Source organism: Hesperophylax consimilis, chromosome 7 (assembly GCF_061612785.1).
Source record: "Hesperophylax consimilis isolate HC1 chromosome 7, BYU_Hcon_1.0, whole genome shotgun sequence".
NCBI lineage: Eukaryota > Metazoa > Arthropoda > Insecta > Trichoptera > Limnephilidae > Hesperophylax > Hesperophylax consimilis.
In genome coordinates this window covers 37,771,438-37,780,215 of record NC_142842.1, presented here as the reverse complement: position 1 = coordinate 37,780,215, position 8,778 = coordinate 37,771,438, and positions in this window count along the sequence as shown.

Below are 8,778 nucleotides of genomic sequence, written 5' to 3'. Positions count from 1 at the left end.
TGACGTACGACCTTGAACGTACTCATTTCACGTGACGGTTCAGTATAAAAAGGCTTCACCGAACGTTGTGTTGGGTTTTTGTTTCTCGGTTTAGAAACCTAGTTATTTATGTATGTGTGGTATCCCTTGGTTCTTTTGAGATAGAGTGAGTTGAATCCATTACCGCTGTGTTTTAAAACCATTTTATAAACCTTATCTTCTAAGTCGCCTGCTCCCCCCCCACTAGCTACTCGATTCTACCTATCGTAGGGTAATGTGAATATAATAAAGTGTTAGATTTTATATATGTGATATACATACGATAAGTTTATGGTGTTAGTTGTCGGCGCCATCCATGTATATATTTTGGGAGGGGAAGGAGAGGAAAGGAAATGAATTTTTTTCAAGCTAAGATTGACTCCTCCGCTTACCAAACAAAACTGATGGATGATAATTCGAACAAGGCAATCGATATCTGCGTGTCTGGATATCACAACCGGCCGGGTCTCCCCTTGTTCCAAATCGGCAACCTTCACGCCAGAATAAAGAAAACCAGGTCTCTTCACCAATTTCAGAATTGCCCCAATCTCAAACACCTCCAGGATAAACTACTTTACTGAGTGTAGAAGGGGAAAACCATAACATCCCTTTATCACGAATCTAGTCGCGAAAATGTGACACGCAAGGTCCTAAGTTACGTGCCACCTCCAGAAAACGTTGTAACTCCCACGCCGTCGGGGATTTACATCCCTTTCTAGGTCAATACATAGGTAACACACGACGATCTTGTCGACATTTTGCCTGCTTATTAACGATAGGTTGTGTGCCTACCCATTCAGCCAATTATCATGTGAGATATATGTAAGGTCTACTCGAAATGCCAAATTTAGGATGAGGACTGTCTGTATTTTAAAATTTGGTTCTAGTAATTATTTTATGAGGTTACTAGCATCCTCGTGTATTAGGTATGGGTAACTCCTACTGAATACCTATCCTCTCAGGTAAGGTATAAACGGATAATTGGTTTGATGTTTTGCATTTAATTTAAAGAGGCTGCCTACCTCTCGAAAGATACCTGTTGAGAAAAGTTGTTCGGTTGGTAGTTTTATTTCGGAGATTACCATCTCCCTCTTTTGACTTTAGATTTGTTTTTGTGCATCCCAACTCGTAACTTAGAAAGTCAAACAATAGATGAAAAGTATTAAATTAGAAAGTCAAATAACAGAAGAAAAGTTTTCATTTTGTTCCGTCTGGTTGCATCCGATCGCTTTCAATTTGGGACGGCATACGCTAGCAAAACTTCCCCCTTTGACTGACTGTACCTGCGTCTTGTCCTATATATGAAAAGGTCGTTGACTCGTCTCTCGCTCACAGCTGATTGACAATGCGTCTAGCATATCCCTTCTTATGGGAAGATTATTTGGGTTGCAGGCGTTGCAAACTCGGTTCCTGTACCTCGGTTGTATCCTATTATTAAAAGGGTCCTCTGAAATTTAATAAATAATATAAAAAAACTCACCCTGTTAGTCACCTCCAAATCCTCGTGTGAAACTTACCTGGTTACACTATATAGCTAAATCACTTTAATTTTCGACCTCCTCCCTACGCTTATAAAAGGGTAATTAAATATTCCTGTAAATAAAATTGTACCTCCCTAATCTGTTAGGATTCGAACCCACAGTTAATAATCTATTTGATTCTCTGGTTTTCGGTCTCCGTGGATAGAATGCCATCTCGCCAAATCAATAACTTAGCCCGATTAAACACTTCCTGCCTTTAAGTACATTCACTCTATTTTAAAACGCAATCAATATTTTTATTATTTTCATGTTTTTAAGACAAGCAATCTAGTTCGAACTGTATACGAAATCACGTTTAAATCAACACAACTTTATAACACAATCGCGATTGCACAACACCTGGCGCCCCTGAGGTGGGTTTTTACAAAACGGCGCTCTACAAATTATCCAATTATTATTATTGTCATTATTATTAATTGTTTTCTCACTGAGTCGAACCACTTTCACTTCACACAAACACCGGATCAATAATCTTTCACTTTAATTCAATATTCCGCAATATTCTCTAATACCATTTGAATTCAATAATTAACTGTAATTTCAAACAACACTTCTGATTTGTATCCATTTCTCGGGGCTGTCAATGCACCCAAGTTCAAAACTCGACTGTCACTCCGGTCTCTCCTTTCCCGTGGGAATCTGTTTACTCCAGGCCTGTCTGTCAATAAATCTTCCGTCGTTGTTTAAACAAAAATTTTTTTGAGCACGTTCGTTTATTATTTATCGTTTATTTTTGTAGATATTCAAAACATCACATCTTTTACGATTGAATATCAAAATAACACCTCTTATTCGAAAACCCTGTATATCTTTAACGCCCTAATCAAAACAACTTAATCCTTTCGCGCTACGATTAATTAAATAACCCTTGCTGTGTCTTTTATAATTATTTAATTGAGTGATATATAAAATATTGTTAAAATTTATTCACGACTGTTTTATGCTGGCAACAGAATAAATCCATTATAAAAAATTTCTTCCAACAATTTTTAATAGGACGAGGTTTATAAAACAATGAGATATTGTTAATATCAGCTAAAAAAGATAAGTACCTGTTTTAACCATCTTTAACCCGCCTCAGAATCTCGCCCAACCGTGTGGCCCTTGGCTTCATAGGGTAGGTACAGACAAGGGAGTTTGTTTTGCTAAATACATTTATTTTTTAATGTGAGTGCCGCACAAGAGTTTTAATTGATCCCAACCGTCTAGAGCAAGTGAGACTATGGCATCCCAAATTGGAGTCTCTTGTGATGCTAAAGGTAATGAGCAGGGAAAAGAAATGAGAAAGTGGAAGGTGGAAAAGTACCCGGCTATTCAGATGTGGTTACCAAACACGGTTAAAGCCATTTTAAGCAACGTTTTAATTCTGAATGGCAGTTATTCACGAGAATATATCTACACTCTGGAACGTGTCGCAAATGTACATACTGTATATTATTTTAAAGTAATAAATAGTAAAAGAACACCAATTACTCAAATAAAATTTACTTACGCACGCCAGGTTTTGAACCCTGGATTCATAGCTAAAGATTGTACCACATAACCACGGAAGCCGTCTTGGTGGTATTATGAATTTGCTTAAATTTATTTTACTATTTTTAAGATTGATGCACAAAGTAAACTCTAGAAAAATTTCACTGTCATTATAAATCGCAAGGACTTCGTCAAAGAGATTGGGAGTCATGTTACAAAAAGACAGAATATCCCTGGGAGGAAGAGAAAACCTCTCCAAGATATGGGATGAAATTCAAAGATTTTTCTTCAAAGACAAAGATGAGAAAATAAGTCCTAAGCTTCTTTTCTGGATTTAGCTTGGAAATACGAAATACATATTAATGTGCAAACACAATAGATTTCTCGTTTTTACTTAGAATATCATATGGAATAAATTTATTCAAATACTAACGATTTTGGGAAATGTCTTAGAAAAATTGGTGAAGGTACGAGACATTTATATAGACATAGACAGAGTACGAGATATTACGTTCGACTACGAGTGTACCAAAGTATGCTCTATTTCATGTAGTTGCTTCGCGCACTAATTTTATGTACAATAGGGTGTTTAGAGTGAATTTTTATTCTCGACAAAATTAAGGAAAAAATAACGATATAACAGATGATACAGAGCACGTATCACGTGATCCCGTCACGATATGTAGCAAATGTGAGCAGTGGCGATGTGTGAAAGAAACATTTTTTTGTTTGTTTTTAGTTGAAAAAAAATATCGCAAAGATGGCAAAATGAAATCCATCCGTTTCACTCCAAATATGCTCAAGAATTGCTGCGTTGGTTCAAATCCTTCTGGTACGGGCTGTTACACCCTGTATATTTAATAATTTTTTGCACAATGCACAAGAATCCCAACTGCTCCCAATCGTTTGTAGCCAATGAGACTATGGTCTTCTCAATTAGGGTTTGTTGCGAGGCAGGTTTTGGGGAGGGGATGGAGGAGGGGTAGAGAACAGTTGGGAAGTACCTAGCTATTCAAGTCTGGTCTCAAAACACGGCTAAAATCATTAAAAGCAATTCTAAACGATGGTCTTTCACCATGCAGACAGTGAAATTATCTATCTCTTTGCACCGTGCCGCAAATACAATATATTTTATTTTTCAACTAAAATTTTATTAGCAAAATAACATAAATTAATACAAATAAACATTTTTGCGCATAACTTAAACCCGCGACCTCTGAATTCGTAGCAAAGAATCGTAATTGCAAAAGGAGGCTGTCATATAAATGTATTTGTTTATGAATTGTTTACAAAAATATCCCAGGAGCGCAGGAATGCGCAGAGGAGAGTGGAGAACATAAACCCTTGTCGGGCTTTATTACCTTTCTGGGGTATATTTGAGCAGATCATGGAATACTCCCTTCCCCTAAGTTTATACGAGCGTGTTAAGTGCTATTTTGTGGGATTTTTTATGGCGTAACAACGACTCGTGATGTTAACTGCTAAAGATTTCCGCCGATATAATATAACATTACGAACAATTCTTACAAAACATACGTTTTAAAAAAATAAAATTAATCAAGGAATCGTTTTCAGTTTAATCGTAATTCTTGTAAAATAAGGATTTTTGTGGTAAAAATTGTAACACGTTTTATTGCATATTTTGAAGGTTTGTTTGCTTGCCAAGTTATAAGAATATTAAATAAATTAATATTATTTATTTATTTTAAAAAGAAAAACATACATTCCCGGGTTACAAATACAAATACTACCACCACAGTAAGTGAAAAATGTTGCTTATGTTGTGACGAAGGACTTTGCCAGCCAAGGAATTGAACGGGACACAAACGCTATACCAACTCAGTTATCATAATACATCATATATACAAAATGATTTTGAATAAAGATTCGGACAAAGTCGGTTAATGAAATTAAGGAATAAGCTTAGCGAAGTCCTGTTTTGATTCGACCTTTTGGCATTTAATCTGTCTGTAGATTTGATTGTATATTTCGTTTCCGGTTTCGGAAATATGCTACATCCACTTCATTATTCAGGCAAGACTTAGCTAACTTTGAATAACCTTTTTAATATTATGTGTGGTACCTATCTGCCTGAAGAAAGTTTGAAAAAAAATATTGTCACTGAATAAGTAAGGTTTCTTTGGAAAAATTGTATAATTCCTTATTTGAAATTTAAAAAATGTTAGGTACATTCTATATATGGATAATGACAATTATTGTATATCTTTGTAAGTGTAGTCATTTGAAATGTTATTCTTCTACATCTATTTTCTATAGTGTGGCTGCTCGTTATGCTACGTATACATACGCGAGCCGAACTGCCGAACTGAACCTCAACTTATGGGAAAGGAACAAAGCAACCGCAAATGGCGCGAAATGCCACTTGTAGTTGCTTCGTTCCTTTCCCGTAATTTGTGGCTCGGTTCGCGTTTAAGTTTGCAAATATACATTATATACACGTACATATACAATATATACACGTACCATTATATGTGTGCTTTAGTGTATGATTAATATTGTGAACATGACCTGCTGACAAACCGCTTCAGCAGCTTAGCGGGTGCTTATAATGAAGAATAAAAAAATGTCATGTTGTATAAAATTATGTCACAAGTGTTTGCTTTCTTCGATAATTAAATACATATGTTTATAATTAAGTAAGTAGCAATTAAAGTAGGACTTCTTAGGACATTTAATTTATTAAAGAAGTGAAAATTAGAAACATACATATTTTTGACGCAATGTCTACTGTTCACAGAACTAATTTAATGTTATACATACCCGGTATATTACGTTATTGTGATGTATGGTAATAAGGTTGAGTATTTCAGCGATAGATGGAGCTAGTCATAAAGCCTACTCTAGAGTCCGTCAGATGTCGCTAGAGTGTAACAAGTACCTACTTGTGAGATGATATTGACGGGGACAAGCTTCTAGAACCAGAGAATTACCAACCCTCGGGTAATGAACTGTGTAGCTAAATCCAGACCTATTTATTGTAACGTAAATAAACACAATTATAAGTAGAATCTTTTACTTTTCACAAAGAGTACCCAATGCAAAAATCTGCAAAGTGTGGGAGATATAACAGTTATAGACTTAATTAACATCATACTTAAACTCACTCCCAGTGGAATTAACTTATTTCGCGAGCATATGACAATATTATGAAAGCACTGTAAAAATGTATAATTACATTCACGCATGTAATTAATCACACCTGATCTATTTGCTTTCGATATTGACAGTTTATTTTACATTTTTATGGTATAATATTGTGAAATCGTACACATAATGTCCCCGAAAATCGATTTTTAATCATCCCTTTATTGCTCAGCTTTACTATGATAAGAATACCGCGTAAGCTGGGCTTATCCAAATTAGGTGTATTATAATTTTGTTAAAATCTTTATGAAGCTGAGTATTATTTTTTAACAGCTTCAGTAGAACTGTCTGTTTAATTTTAATATTTTAAATAATAAACTAAGTAGTTTCTCAAGATGTCTAAAAATAAATCAGGTTAAATTAAATAAATAAAAAAATGTATGGTGATTGGACATTCAGTGAAAGTAAAATTAAAATTGATGGTGAAATTATTGAAAATGTTACTGATATTAAATATTATAAGGAGTTACATTACATTCTAAACTGAACTTTAACAGGCGTGCTAAGTATCGAAAAGAAGAATTCGTCAAAAATTTCACAGAAAAACTACAATTGCCATACACCACATCATTATTGTTCTATATTTTAACTACTGCTCAGCGATTATTTTCTAGTGTAATTACAGAGAACAATAAAAATAAGTTGCAAATTCTCCTAAATAGGGGAATTAGCATAATAATTAAGCAAATAGATTTTTGTAAGTAAATAAAATGAACTTAAAAGGAACTTAACTGGCTAACAGTGAAACAGAAGATGCTGACCTTGAACGCGATGATATTTATACGTAAAATAATAAACGACCTGCTAGCAAAATACTTTTCAAATAAAATTAAATACAACCAGCACCTTCAAAGACATAACATAAGGACGTGTTATGAAATCAGACTACCAAAAAAGCACAAAGCAAATACGCAATATAGTAGTACTGATCAAAGGGATGAAGTATTATAATGCGCTGCTGGAAACTTCTGCAAAAAGTCTGCACCAATTGGTAGATTCAACATGTATTAGAGGAGCCATATTAAACAAGAGAAAATGTAGTATATAAATTGTAATTAATTAGTCATTTGTAAACTTTGAAGTACAAATTATTAAATTTCATTCAGATCGCTTGTCACATTTCAGTTATATTTTAAAGTTTAAAAGTCAATAATAGTTCAATCATGAAATAAATAAAAAAAAATTAACAAGACTGATGAAGCGAGTAATCTAAAATGTTAGTTGGGCGTAAAGAGATCGTCTCCTAAAACGAAATTTCACGTTTTTTACTGTCCGTTAACGTACTAATGATTTTTTTAATCTTTTAATAAGCATATTTTTTCTATTAAAATTGTAAGAATTTTGATTGTTTAGATAATTTAAATTATCAAACGTATTGACAATAATAAAACGTATTGACAATAAAAAAAAACTTTTTTATAAATGGCAAAAAGTATTTGGTACCAAACTTTCTAGTCAAGTTCAAAAACTCAAAATACAAAAGTAAATTTGAAATATGCAGGCTTATAATTTTTTATTCAGAATAAAGTGATAGAAGCTCGCACAGTTACCTCCAACGTCTCTAATCGTAAACATTTTACTATAGTCTAATATCCTCTATTGCGTTTATTGTTGGTCATAAAATAGCGATCATCATAAACCGCCTTTTCTTACCCCCGTTTACTCACACGGATTCTATTTCTTTATCACAGATCATTACTATTATAACTTTCTAGTTTTTTTAATCGCTTGTAGATTCTAAATCTTTCCGTCAATATTCCAACTAGTTAAGATTAAATATATTAATATAGGGCTTCATAAGTTTGATGACTTTTTTCATATTAATTGTAATAGGCAAGCAGCAATAAATATTGAAGTTGATCTAATGAAATCTATCCTTACAAGTCTAATAACAGTCATATATGTATTAGTATAGTATTTACTTCTAGTCAGAAATCTTTCTATTTTCCCTTTTGTTTAAATTTTAACGCTGATTTTTTTATCTTCCGCATTTAACTCAATTTTGAATAAGTTGTGCAATGCCATTTATTCATGTCGATATTTTTGTTTTAGATTGCACCAATAACACAATATTACATACCTTTATAAAACTTTTTTTAAAAGCTTTAGAACCTTATTTTTATTTTTGGTTTAAAAATTACAGTACAAAAGTTTGGTGATGATCTCTTGTAAGTAGCACAGACCATCAGGGAATTTCCTAAGAAAAAAATGGATTGATCATTGAATTCACTCTGCAGGAGAAGCAACACTTATAAACCAGCCACCAAAATACATATAAACAGATAGACTCACCAGAAAATAGCACTTGCAATTGCCACTCCTTGATCTTCAAATTAGGCAGCAAAACGGCAGATCAGCACAATAATATATTTGCATTCGCACTATGAGATTATAATATGTCAACCAGCTCTCTCGAGAGAAGAATTTTTAATAATGATGAATCAGCACATTGTAATAATACGCACTGCCACATTATTGTGACAAAAATATTTCAATTTTTGAAGTGAAACTTCTTTAGGCGCGTAATTCGGGGACGGAGTAAAACCGAGTCAGGATCGACACGAAAATGCGGGTACCCGAA